General features: G+C 36.9%; 1 long non-coding RNA gene across 1 annotated transcript in view; it reads left to right on the top strand.

Moving 5' to 3' along the window:
• Nucleotides 1–10,572: 10,572 nt before the first annotated feature.
• The window catches only part of LOC133530492 (uncharacterized), a 58,705-nt gene continuing 54,888 nt past the window's right edge, over nucleotides 10,573–14,389 (top strand). The window contains exon 1 of the long non-coding RNA XR_009801314.1: nucleotides 10,573–11,901. This is a non-coding gene — a long non-coding RNA (uncharacterized LOC133530492). The remainder of the gene's footprint in view (nucleotides 11,902–14,389) is intronic.

Raw genomic sequence — 14,389 nt, 5'->3', positions numbered from 1 at the left:
TGAGCAATTTTTTACTGCATCGAATCAATCTGAGTCTCTTTCACATTCAGGCGCTTTTACTGACGCATTTATTTTGTGCATTTTCCAATCGTTGAGTTTCGTTAGCGTTAGCTAGCGTAGCGTTGCTTTAGTTTTTGTGTACTGACAAAACGGTTACTGGATCAATGGTTATATGAAATAATTAAAAATTGTATTGTATTTGTTAGCACAGAGTATCAAATTTGCCCTAGCTGTTGTACATACAATAATTAAATAAATAAATCTTATAGCACATTGTTAAACAAATCGACTAAGTCCCACGGCAAGCCAAGAAGGCTTGTGTTGTGGGTACTTAGACAACGATATATAAAATACACAAATACATAGAAAACATCCATGACTCAGGAACAAATATCTGTGCTCATCACACAAATAAATGCCCTTACCGGGATTAGAACACAGCACCATCGGCTTCATAGGCAGGGTCACTACCCACTAGGCCAGCCCGGTCGTTAAACTTATATACCGTTACTTAACCTTTTGTATATGTGCGGCGGTCAAAAGCAGAAATTTTTAAATGTTTGCTCCCTGGAATTGGATGTCTGATCAGTGATAATTTGAATTCACGTAAGGAGGCGTAGTTAGTGACGTGATGTGACGTCACGTATGTAACGCGTGTTGACGTAGCGTGGCCTTAGGACACAGATCAAAGGACTATTTTGGTTACCTACATGTATGTTGGATATGATGATATTGTTGAGAAACCTGTACACATACACACTTTAATTATAAAGTTATATTTAATTATATAGTTATTATAAAAGGTTAGTTATATGTGTGTGGTATTCTAAATACTCTAAATCGTGGGCTAAACTTCAATTGTGTTGTAGAGGAAAATCAATCGTTCTCGCAAAAAGCAAAAAAATACTAGAAATTCGGCGAGGATGCTTTATATGTTTTTTTTTTTGTTTATATTACTTCGGTGGCAAACAAGCATACGGCCCGCCTGATGGTAAGTAGTCTCCGTAGCCTATGTACGCCTGCTACTCCAGAGGAGTAACATATTACCATATTATTGTATTGTCATCAGAACTACATACAGCTGCCAATTTCCATGACGCTACGATCCTTGGAAGATGGTTAAATTAGTTACCTTAGATTCCGATATTAGTTACATACAGGTCGACCTAATAAAAGCGTGTTAAAAAGACGTATATGGTTGAAAAAATCAGTATGGATGATCAAATTACGATCAGAATACGCCTCCAGAGCAGTCAAATGATTTTTTTATTAGATATACCTACTCGTACGGCCACGTCTGAAAATATCGATACGAAAAAAGTGCTAAAAATATGTATACACGACTTTATTTCCCATATATTAAGGTAGTGTATACATATTTTTGGCACATTTTTCGTACCGATATTTTCAGACGTGATTGTACCTGTAATGTTTTTTCTGAATGCAGACAGGAGGTATCCATAGGAACTCTGAGATAAAACAACGCAATTGCCTCGATGAGTATTAGTTGCCTGTGAAAAGAAAGGTACAGTCAGCGATAAAAGCTTGTATCAAAAATGAAATTTTTGCCAAAAACTTATTCACTTTATATTTTCTAATGTTAACGCGAGGTCTACACCTCACAAATCACTGGTACTAGTTTATATTGAAACAAAGGAAAGCAACAAAGAGCTGAACATATCGTCCATGTAGTAAATAACGCACGTTACATAGTTTTATGTCAATCGGAACGGTATATAAATAAAATATGAGGGTCCGTTTGTACGTGCGACGCGGGATTACAGGGCTGCTTGTCATTATTGCTGGGTACAGTCGGCACCGATATCGGCACTATTTAATGAAAATACTTCGCCCGCGTGGATTGGACCCGGGTACGTCCTTAAACTACGTCCAAAAGAGAGGTATATATAGTCCTCCTCATCGTTTTCGATGACGGCGACCCCAAGTAAACACATTATGGACGTTGTCTAGCATGAGCCCTAATGTGGCTGGCCAGGCCGAACTTGCTCTTAAATACTCTATTGCACGCGTGACAATAAAGTTGGCCAGCTGCGTTGAACGTGTACACGTATTAGGAGGGCTTAGGTCTCTCTTTCCGTAACTGGCGTTTTATGTTTAGGCTAGTGAGGCGGTTATCTTCAAATGTTTTGACACCGTTATAGATGGTAGAACGCCAAGAAGACCTCCTTCCAGCAAGCTCCTCCCAACGCTCAGGGTCGATGGCGCAAGCGCTCAGATGCCGTCCGTGCCGTCAGCACGTCCTTGTAGCGCAGGTGCTGACCACCGTGCTTCCGCTTGCCCACCGCCAACTCAGAGTAGAGCACAGCTTTAGGCAAGCGGTGGTCATCCATTCGAAGGACGTGCCCGCACCATCTGAGCTGCCGCTGCATTAGTAAGGCCTCCATGCCATACATTCCGGAACGACGCAGTTGGGAACATGGTCCTGCCACTTGATCCTGAGTATAGACCGCAGACACCTCAGGTGGTAAGGGTCCAGTTTCTTTATGTCTGTTTTGTAGAGGCACCATGTCTCTGCTCAAGAGAGGTATGTGCATTGTAAATGTCTTCTCGCTTTGTGTCTAGGGCACAGCCAGCGGATGTCATTCCAGATCTAGAGCAGAGCCCAACTGGGGAAGCCTTACAGAAAACCGCAGCCAAATAACACTAGACCCTACTCATAGTGTTGTGTTCTGCCGGTGAGTAAGGTTGCCAGAGCTCAACGAGGGGGGGGATGCTAGGGTCGGCAACGCGCATGTAACTCCTCTGGAGTTGCAGGCGTACATAGGCTACGGAGACCGCTTACCATCAGGCGGGCCGTATGCTTGTTTGCCACCGACGTAGTATTAAAAAAAAAAAGGCATAATCTTCCAAAGGTACTGGTTTACAAGGGTTCTTGGCAAAACGGTTAAATGTAGAAAGTGGGTGTTGATAGTATGGAGGATGATGAAAGAGTGATTTAGCAATATTAGATCAGTACTAAACGTGGTTTAAAAGGTGCTTCTAATTGGTCGCGATACAGAATATGTGGAGCGCTATTGGTGCTTTTGAAAAGCCTCCGAATACTAGCCGAGCCCGACGGCTGCGTTTAGCTACTGCATTGGGAATATTTTTATATAATAATAAGTGCGTAGACTACAGTGCGTACACAACTGAGCGCTGTTTACCCTAAAGTACAGGTTACACCTATTTAGGAAGCAGAGTTTCTAATTTGCCAGAATTGTGATTTGTTTGTATATTTATTAGTATATTAGGTATTGTTTTAATACTTATATAAGTAGTATGTGTGTTTGTATTTAATAGTCTCCATATTTAGCTCCTTGCACTACCTGTTGACTTTTGTATGAGTTCGAAATTTCCTGCTACCTAAAGGTTGTCTGGAAGAGATCGCTTTTTAGCGATAAGACCGCCTGTTGTTACCTGGTTCTATTTTCCTTTAAAATTCATTTGTAATTTTACATGTATGTAAAATGTATAATTGTTGGTGCAATAAAGAATATTTACTTACTTACTTACTTACTTAAGGAAATCTATGTAATTTGATGTTTATGAAATAAATTCATTCATTCAACTTGTAAAGGGGAAAAAACGGACATAATTACGAAAGCATTTTCACAAAAGCTGAAATGGACCTTTCGACTAGGTTAATTAAATCAATTATTTATAATGAAAACATCTGGATCTGGATGCAGTCGGAGTTGCAGATGCTCTTATGAAAGCAAGCCGTGTCCATTTTTTTTTACAAGCTTTTATTACTTTCACCTGACCGTTGTCTGTTTGTAATCAAATTAAGTTAAATTTGACCCACTTCCCGGTTTCCTTTGAAGCTGAAAATTTGCATACATACTATCGAGATGATCTGATGATGGAGACAGGAGGTGGCCGGTGGCCATAGGAATTCTGTGATAAAACAACGTAACCTAATTGTGTTTGAGGTTTTTAGAATTGTCTCGATGAGTATTAGTTACTTGTGGAAAGAAAAGTACAGTCAGCGATAAAAGCTTGTACCAATAATGAAATTTTTGCCAAAAACTTATTACCATTATGGGTTAAAAAACAGTTTGAGGTTTTTCGAGCTACATCGATATGAGCATAATTGTTTTTGGACGGATTCCAAATCAATTTTCTGACCAATTATAAACCTAAAATACTTGCCAAGTAAAATATACACCTATTCATACTATTCGGAAAGTACAGTGAACTCAAAAATGTAAAATTCTAATATTACATTATTTTTTCCAATCATCATTGATATTCGAACGTAGGTATATATTTTTCTTGTGTTGTGTTTTTTTTTGTACAAAATATTAATAAAATTACTTTTCTGTCGTTGCTGACTGTACCCAACTTTTTGGCGAATAAAGCTTCATAAAATGGCGCATGTAACGTCAGCAACAATATTACCGTGAAAGCTCATTTTGTAGACGTTTCCAATAATTATTTATTACCGAAATAACGGTAGTTATCGATTTTTAACCTCTTCTGTGTATGGTTTCAATTCTCAAAATTTATGAAATAAAACTATATTACATAGGTTTTATTCAGTCACCTGCAATAATTTACGGGCTGAATATATACTTAGGTCATACTCAGCAACTTTTACTATGGAACCGACCCCGAAATCTCGAAAATAAAAATTACTCTCACATAGAAAATATCAAGGCAGCCAAAATGTATGAAACAGCCAATTTTAGTTTTCGCAATTTCGTACAAAATGTACGTGAAAATGTGTCTCAAAACGGTTTTTCTCGTAAACACATTTTTTCTTTTTAAATCCATAGTCCTTGTGATTTAGAGTAGAAATAACCAAAAAGTTGATGGTATATCGAAAAAAAGGGAATTGTACAGTTTTAATTGAAAACACCAATAGTTTATAGTGGTCGAAATGGTTTTTAAAATTTGAAGTTTACCTCTACGCCACATACCGGTAAACTGGGGTTACTTTGGTTCGTGGGGATAACATTGATCATTGATATTTGAACTACAAGGAATTCATTTCTGAACGATTTCATCGTGTAATTTTGTGAAGACCAACCAACATCATAAAATTTATTGAGCTAAAATCAATGTACCCGCGATTCAAAGTAAACCCAGTTTACGATAACGTTACAAGTTATATAAAAACTTGGAAGAAGCCAATACTTTTATTAAAATCTAATTTTACTCTCCTTCACTAAGGTGAGAGAGCTTATTTCTTACGGGATTAAAGTTCATCTTAATCGGGTGACCCGATTTTGCGCGAAAAAGTGACAGACAGACAGACAGAGTGCAGAGTTGCTTAATCATTTATAACATTAAGTGCAATGGTTACTTAAATACACATTGCAAAGCACACAAGGCTGGGATATGGACCCAAACCATGCAGACATCGGTGAAATATCGAAGTATGCCAAATACGTAGGCAAAGGTTGCTGCGTAAACCGATGGATTAGGAATTTGACGCAGAGTATACAAGGAAGATAAGTCACAGGCAATGCTAAAAGAAAATTATTTGAAATTGCAATTATTCCTTGACGTCATACGACTGTCAGACATGGGCTCGACAGCAAGAACGTCAAACAAAACTAGTTACCTATAGAACAGAGGAAAATGGGTATGCTAGAAATCATATTATCGAGAAAAAAACAAATATGTATATTAGAAAGGAATCCAAAAGACATCATAGAGGAAATACGAAGATTGAAGGAAGGAAAGAAGTAGGCTGGAGGTATTAGTACCTAGAATGAAAGATCAAATATGTATTTAGCGGAGCAAGACGAGTCTTTGATAAAAAGCGGCCAAGTGCGAGTCGGACTCGCCCATGAAGGGTTCCGTACCATTTATGACGTATTAAAAAAAACTACTTACTAGATCTGGTTCAAACCAATTTTCGTTGGAAGTTTGCATGGTAATGTATATCATATATTTTTTTTTAGATTTTTCATTCTGTTATTTTAGAAGTTACAGGGGAGGGGGACACACATTTTTTCACTTTGGAAGTGTCTCTCGCGCAAACTATTCAGTTTAGAAAAAAATGATATTAGAAACCTAAATATCATTTTTGAAGACCTATCCCTAGATACCCCGTACACGTATGGGTTTGATGAAAAAAAAAAATTTTTTAATTTTTATGACGTATTAAAAAAAAACTACTTACTAGATCTCGTTCGAACCAATTTTCGGTGGAAGTTTGCATGGCAATATATATCATATATTTTTTTTAGATTTTTCATTCTGTTATTTTAGAAGTTACGGGTATGGGTTTGATGAAAAAAGATTTTTTGAGTTTCAGTTCTAAGTATGGGGAACCCCCAAAATTTATTGTTTTTTTCTATTTTTGTGTAAACATTATAATGCGGTTCATAGAATACATCTACTTACCAAGTTTGAACAGTATAGCTTTTATAGTTTCGGAAAAAAGTGGCTGTGACAGAATCGGACAGACAGACGGACATGACGAATCTATAAGGGTTCCGTTTTTTGCCATTTGGCTACGGAACTCTAAAAACAACGGGTTGCACTCCGGGAGTGCCGGCAGAAGTGAAAACTTGAATATTAACGTTGTGCACTTTTGATATTTTAGAATGGTTAGGGAATAATATTGCACGAATTGCCTTAATTATCAGTATAAAAGTTATGACGACCGGTTTGGCCTAGTGGGTAGTGACCCTGCCTACGAAGCTGATGGTCCCGGGTTCAAATCCTGGTAAGGCCATGTATTTGTGTGATGAGCAGGGATATTTGTTCCTGAGTCATGGGTGTTTTCTATGTATTTAAGTATTTATAAATATTTATATATTATATATATCGTTGCCCTCAACACAAGCCTTATTGAGCTTACTGTGGGACTTAGTCAATTTGTGTAATAATGTCCTATAATAATAATATTATTTTTTAAAAAAAGTACTATCATTTATGTGGTAAAATACAATATTCATTTATTGCACTATAAACAAACATGACAATTTATATTATACTAAAAAATTAACACTTCAGAACTATTACAACTATTTAACGTTAAAAAGTTTTTCGATCAGGTCACGTGTCCGTCTTACGAATTTTCAATCTGACGAATCTGTAGGTCACGTGACCTGTCGCCAGTTTAACATTATTTCCCCATCACAACATCAAAAAAATTGTACCTGTCCACCTGATAGCAAGCGGGTATGGCAGCCTATGGACGCATGCGCTTGCGCTTGGTTCAGTGCCATTACCGAACTTTAAAGTACACAATGCATTACGTTGACAAGTTAAGGGACAAATGAAAGGCCCCTCCATTCCTGTACCTCTTCCCTATACCTGTATCAGGGTCTCTTTGGAAGCTGCGAAAACGTAATAAGTAAAAGCAGTGAGGCCCCATAGTGCTAGGGTAATCTAGGCACTTACTAATAAAGAAATTTTAATTAATAGCATTAAGAGGCTGTCAATACCTAAAGCGTGCACACTGTCTATTTGTATCGAAGTAAATGAGATAGCACTGTCGCATGATACTGGGCCTGGGCAAGGGAATAATAAGAAAATTATTTAAATAACAAAATGTGGATCATTAGTGTAATATTTTACTCATTAGCGGTTTAGATATAAATGTTTTGAAATAGTGATTTTAATTGCAGACCCATAAGTCAAAACAATAAAGACATAGAACCGTTTAATTGTGATTTTAAGACCAATCTTTGCAATTATTTTCTATCGAGCCGATTTCGTTCAATCATGTATCGAGTACAACCACGGTACTATACAATATAATTAATATGAACATATATTTTTCTTACTTGACTAAAACAAATAGTTTTTCTTAAAAAACTCTTTAAGTAACATCAATTTCAAGGACATTGGGTGTTGACAGCCCCTTAACTGTTTTGTGAAGGAAATCGAAATCCAAAAAACTGCATGACACCGCAGGCATAAACTATCTTACTATTATATTCTATGTTCTCATCTCGACCGAGAATAGGACGCAGCATGCCAAAGCAAAATGAACTCTACATCCTTCTGTTAAGGTTCTACGGTTACCAAGGCCTATTTCGACAATGCTGCCGAAAATGAGCAAAACTAATGAGAAGGTCAATGGCCTTTATTTTACTTACATTTTATGAGCAATTTTGTAATGAAATAAACCAAATTCAAAGATTTAAGTATGTATGAGTTATAGATTATTTGAGCATTTGAGATGAAAATGATTTTACATTACCTTTACAGTACATATGGTGATACTTTTCCGCACTAGTGCGTAAATTAGCATATTACGTTACTGTGTCGAACATTTAAAGGGCCATATATGTACTGTAAAACGTTGTACGATACATGTGCGAATAGGTAAATCGCAACTCGTGTCGATTTAAAACACTCCCTTCGGTCGTGTTTTAATTTATCGCCACTCGTTTTGAATTTCCTATATTTCGCACTTGTATCGTAATGTACTATTTTGCAATTAGAACATTTATTTTAACAGTCTTATTGCTTGATGGATCTGACTGTGATGATGTTATTTTAAGCAAAAAGATCGATAAAGTAGATAAATACGTCTAGAAATTTGGAGGTCTTAGATGATAAGATGGAGAAAATATTTCAAAATTCATAGTTTCATATCTATATAAACGCGTGTTGTCGTATGTAACATCTTTCAGATGTAAGTACACTAGAATTAAAGAAAAGACTGACTGATGATTTTACTTGCATTAAGTATCCAATATATAATAATCATTTACAGTACATATGGTGCTATTTTACCGCACTAGTGCGAAAATTAGCATTATTACGTTACTGTGTCGAACATTTAAAGGGCCATATGTACTGTAAAACGTTGTACGATACATGTGCGAATAGGTAATTCGCAACTCGTGTCGATTTAAAATTTCTTATTTTCTAATATTTATTTTTATGTAATGTACTATTAGAGTAGAATTCTTGTCTAGGTATAGTTTGTCTTACGAGAAATTTGAGGAGGACATAATTGTAGGAGGACAAAAGTTATGATATTTCACCTTTCCGTCAGAATTTCATATTTAACATACTTTCTTGACTTTTAGCTCATATAGTTACGAGCATACAATAGCAAATCATCATAAAAATAAATAAATGCATACGTCCCCCTGTTGGGCATTAATCTCCGCTTATTTTACCAGTCGAATACGGACGGTATTCACCTTTAAATTTCTTTCGCTTTTTTCTGTCGATATTTTCTAGAAATCGTTTCTAGTAAATATCAAATGATATGAAATAGATTAGGTTATTTAACGGTTAACAAATATGCTTAACACAATACTGATGATCAAATTGACCAAAACCAGTCTAAAATAAAACCCAAATTTCCAACCAATCGCTTTCTTCCATTAAAGCACCAAATAGCCCGTAATGACGCATAATGCGAAACGAAATCACTAGTATTAAATCATGTCTATAGTAATTCGGGGGAAGGTAGACTCTTCCGTCCCGCTCTAGCAACTGCGCAGACTCGTCATCGTCATCAGCCCCCAGTGGGAGGGGGTCCATATACACCCGTACACTACAAACGCATAACAAACATGCATTTTGAGAGTGCACACACACAGGGAAGGTTTTATACAAAATTGAGGAGATAATTACATTAACAGAATATACGCTTGGTATATAAATTGGAGTTCGGAAAATGGATATTTTCCAAGGATTTTTTGTCAGGTTAATGCTCGTCTACGTTTCACGGTATTGAATTTTTATATTTTTGCTTTTAGTGATTGGTTTTCGCAGATAGGTTGGAGCTCGTTTATTGAAAATCATTTTATGTTTGAGTGATTTGGTATAAGGTCTTATAGTAAGTGCTTGCATAATAACTGCATTTAAATTTGACTGAATGGGTAGGTATTGAAATAGTTATTTGTGCAACAAGAGAGGAAGGTTGGTTTTTCTTGCGAGTGTTGATTCTGAGTAAGCCAAAGATTCTCTAATTGCATCACGAGCAAAACGAGGGATTCTAAGTTAGAATCTTGAGCGTAGCGAGGGACTCAAAAACACGAGATGTAAAATAACCTTGCTCTCGTGTGACTCACAGAACTTTTCACCTCAGTAGTGAGAACATATTAAAGGTTAAACAAGTTCAACATCAAGTAAAGTTAACCACATTTATTTACATTCATGAATGAAAGGCATTATCATTGTGACGAAAGCTTGTCTCACTCCCTGGAGTGATGAAAATAGGCTTTTTCGAGCTGCTGAGGTGAAAACTTTTTCACAATTCGCTTCACATATGCAGGCCCCTTTAGTTATTTATATGACTGTTTCCATACATTTGACGACCGGTTTGGCCTAGTGGGTAGTGACCCTGCCTACGAAGCTGATGGTCCCGGGTTCAAATCCTGGTAAGGGAATTTATTCATGTGATGAGTATGGATAGTTGTTCCTGAGTCATGGGTGTTTTCTATGTATTTAAGTATTTATAAATATTTATATAATATATATATCGTTGTCTAAGTACCCTCAACACAAGTCTTATTGAGCTTACTGTGGGACTTAGTCAATTTGTGTAATAATGTCCTATAATATTTATTATTATTATTATATAATTTTTATTATTTATACATTATATAAGTTTCATTTGGCGTTTTCTATCACCAATTGTCATCTTAGCTAAGCCCCCTGAAACCCACATCTGAGCTGGAACTGCGTATGAAGACAATAAAACTGTGATGTGTTGTGAAGAAGCGCTGGTGGCCAAGCAGGAAGAGCATGCTTGCAATCCCGAGATCGCGGCTTCAAACCCCGGCTCGTACCAATGCTTTTTTTTGAACTTATGTACGAAATATCATTTGATATTTATCAGTCGCTTTTCGGTGAAGGAAAACATCGTGAGGAACCGAACCCAATAAGGTCTAGTTAACTCTCTGTATTGGAAGGTCAGATGGCAGTGGCTTTCGTATATTGTGCCTACGCCAATTCCTAAGAATTAGTTAGAATTAGTGAGTTAGAAAAAAAAAATGCGAAAATAATGCAAATTTATATAAAGATGAAGTGTGCTGTATAATTAATTCTACACGCCTAGACTCCTTAACTCAAAAAATCTGTTTATTTCATACCAAAAAACATGCATTTTTCTAACTTAACTACTAATCTTCAATTAACAAGATTTTTTGAGTTAAGGAGTCTAGGCGTGTAGAATTAATTATACAGCACACTTCATCTTTATATAAATTTGCATTATTTTCGCATTTTATTTAAGCATGTGTTTCTTTAACATAGATCTAACTTGCCCACATGTTCGACCTTCTAATGAGCTTACTAATTCATATGGAAATCTATTCAATATACGCTGTACAATGCATTTCCGTACTCTTCGACCATATTCATTGTTTGTTTTTCGGAGCTCAAACGTTGGAATGTTATGTTTGTGTGAAGATTAGTTGCCAAGCGGACCCCAGGCTCCCATGAGCGAGGAAGATGATGATGTTGCTTTATGAAGTTGGTTCATTTTCGTTACCGTAAAATTACCCGATTTTGATACAATAGGTCCCAATCCCAACAATGGTCCAAAATTTAAATGTGACCGCGGTCGGCAAAACGTCACACTTTATCGCTTGCCATAAGGACGGCTTTACGTCACGCGGTCCTGGAACCAGAATAAGATATCTTCATTCAGGTTTCACTATTATTAGAATGTCGCAGTTAAAGATAAGATAAAGATAGTTTATTATTCAAGTAGGGAGAAGGTTTTAATCGACGACCGATAATTGACGACCGGTCTGGCCTAGTGGGTATAGTGACCCTGCCTATGAAGCCGATGGTCCCGGGTTCAAATCCTGGTAAGGGCATTTATTCGTGTGATGAGCATGGATATTTGTTCCTGAGTCATGGGTGTTTTCTATGTATTTAAGTATTTATAAATATTTATATATTATATATATCGTTGTCTAAGTACCCTCAACACAAGCCTTATTGAGCTTACTGTGGGACTTAGTCAATTTGTGTAATAATGTCCTATAATATTTATTTATTATTAATCCCCCTCTCCATTGGAGGAGGGTATCCCAATATGGACCGGCAAGAAACTCGACACATCTTTTCAAAAGTTAAAAAAAACAGCCTATATACGTCCCACTGCTGGGCACAGGCCTCCTCTCATGCGTGAGAGGGCTCGGGCTATAGTCCCCACGCTAGCCCAATGCAGATTGGGGACTTCACATACACCTTTGAATTTCTTCGCAGATGTATGCAGGTTAGTTAGTTTAGGGCAAAATATTTCTTTAAATGGAAGAAATAACTCACGGCAAACCAAAGACCAACATTGGTATTGATACTTAATTGCGTATCGAATTGGACTTATGGACCATACTCAAAGGATTGGATTATATTGGGTGGTTCCACAGTACGCTTTTAGGCGCTTACAAAGACATTTACGTGAATCAGCCCATAGATTTGACGTGGAGTGACGTCACAACCTATTACGTGGTACTGTTGCACTAGTTTTGAACGCTCCAACGCTGAAGCGTCGACAAACATCCCCTTTATGGCTATTTTCATCGCCACATCCAAATGTGTTAGATTTTGACATGATCTGTAAATGCTGGTCGTTTTCGACCGACTACGGGCATTGTGCATTAGGGTAATGTCTAAAGAAGGATAAAAAATAAATGAATAGTTTAAAAAACACTAGAAAAACACGCTTTCCCATAGTCAAAGTCATTAAATTAAGCGGTGCGTTTGGGTAATATGCATTTCGCGGTCAAGCTGTTCTTTTTGCTCAGGATATATTTGAGATATGAAAAACTTCCAAGTCCATATATAATAGGTTTGTTATAATCTTGAAACCTGATCGTGTTCAAAGTTAATTACGTGACCTTTCTCACAAGTGCAAACTCGACTATGATACGATATTTCATCATGGAATGCCAGTGCCTATCTTCCGGCTTTATCATCAGACCTTGAAACCTAATCGTGGTCAAAGTTATTACAAGGCTTTTCTAACAAATCCAAACACAGTTATGATACGATGTTCCATCATGAAGTTCCAGTTCATATCTTCCGGCTCCATCATCAGATCAGTTCGATAGTACCATATTATTGTATTGTGATCAGAACTACATACAGCTGCCAATTTTCATGACGCTACGATCCTTGGAAGATGGTTAAATTAGTTACCTTAGATTCCATTACATAGTTAGTTACAGGTCGACCTAATAAAAGCGTGTTAAAAACTATGTTTTTTTGCTCTAGGCATGGGATGTATGGCGTCATCAATTTTAAAACAAAGAAAAATCAATTAAACCTCAAACTTAAGCAGGTCCAAGGCTCTTGTTTACGGTAAAATATTGCCAGTATTTGAAAACTGATTCTTCTACCTCCCGGCATTTTACCACGGCTCATGGGAGCCTGGGGTCCGCTAGAAAACTAATCCCAGGATTTGACGTAGGCACTAGTTTTTACGAAAGCGACTGCCATCTGACCTTCCAATCCAGAGGGTAAACTAGGCTTTGTTGGGATTAGTCGGGTTTCCTCACGAAGTTTTTCTTCACCGAAAAGCGACTAGTAAATATTAAATGATATTTCGTAGGTACATAAGTTCCGAAAAACTCATTGGTACGAACCTGCGATCTCTAGATTGCAAGTCGCACGCTGTTACATCTAGGCCACCAGAACTTTTTAGTATTTGAAAACTGATGATAAATACTTATTTAATTGGATTTGCCTATACCTTCCATTGCCATTGGACAAAGCCGAAATCTACATACGAGTATGCATTAGGGTATTTAGAACCAGTGTACAAAGTATCATAACAACCGGTGTAGCGGTTTCGAAGAAATTAACAAATTACCATTTTTTACTTTGGAGCAGCCTGTATGTGTTAGTAGCTCCTAAGGTAATATCCTAAAAGAATAGTATGGAACCTTCTTGATTATCTTTTTTATTTATGACACTAATAAAGCTTCTGACTTTTGAAAAATGTCATCATTATAAAATATTTCGAACAAATTGTCAAAAACACTGCCAAAGATTAACACAGTGTGTTTCTTTTTGTTATCGATTATTGCAAATAACTTTTGTTCGAATATTTTTTTTATCTATTGTTTTAATTAAAAAATAATAACGTCAGAGCCTTCCTGAGAAGTAACCCTACGTGGGATTTCAGGGTTTGTCCAATGGCTAAGGTCACCCTGTATACACTGCTGCTGAAATGGAACCCACGACATATCTAAAGTCTGAAAGTCAAACCTTCACGATCGACCACTCCATTTCCACTCTCAATCGCTTTGTACCTTAACCGATTAAATAGATACCCTAAAAGTCAAACGTCAATTTAATTTCAGCGGACAGGACCGAACCCGCTACCTCCCGCTATCCACACACATTGCACAATCACCCGCTTCAATAATGCAGGCACGGCATTTTGACATCGATGCATTTACCCTAAAACACATTATGTGTACATGTTACATGCAAAGAAATT

Source organism: Cydia pomonella, chromosome 23, assembly GCF_033807575.1.
Source record: "Cydia pomonella isolate Wapato2018A chromosome 23, ilCydPomo1, whole genome shotgun sequence".
NCBI classification, from domain to species: domain Eukaryota; kingdom Metazoa; phylum Arthropoda; class Insecta; order Lepidoptera; family Tortricidae; genus Cydia; species Cydia pomonella.
This window is presented reverse-complemented; position numbering and strand designations above follow the sequence as displayed.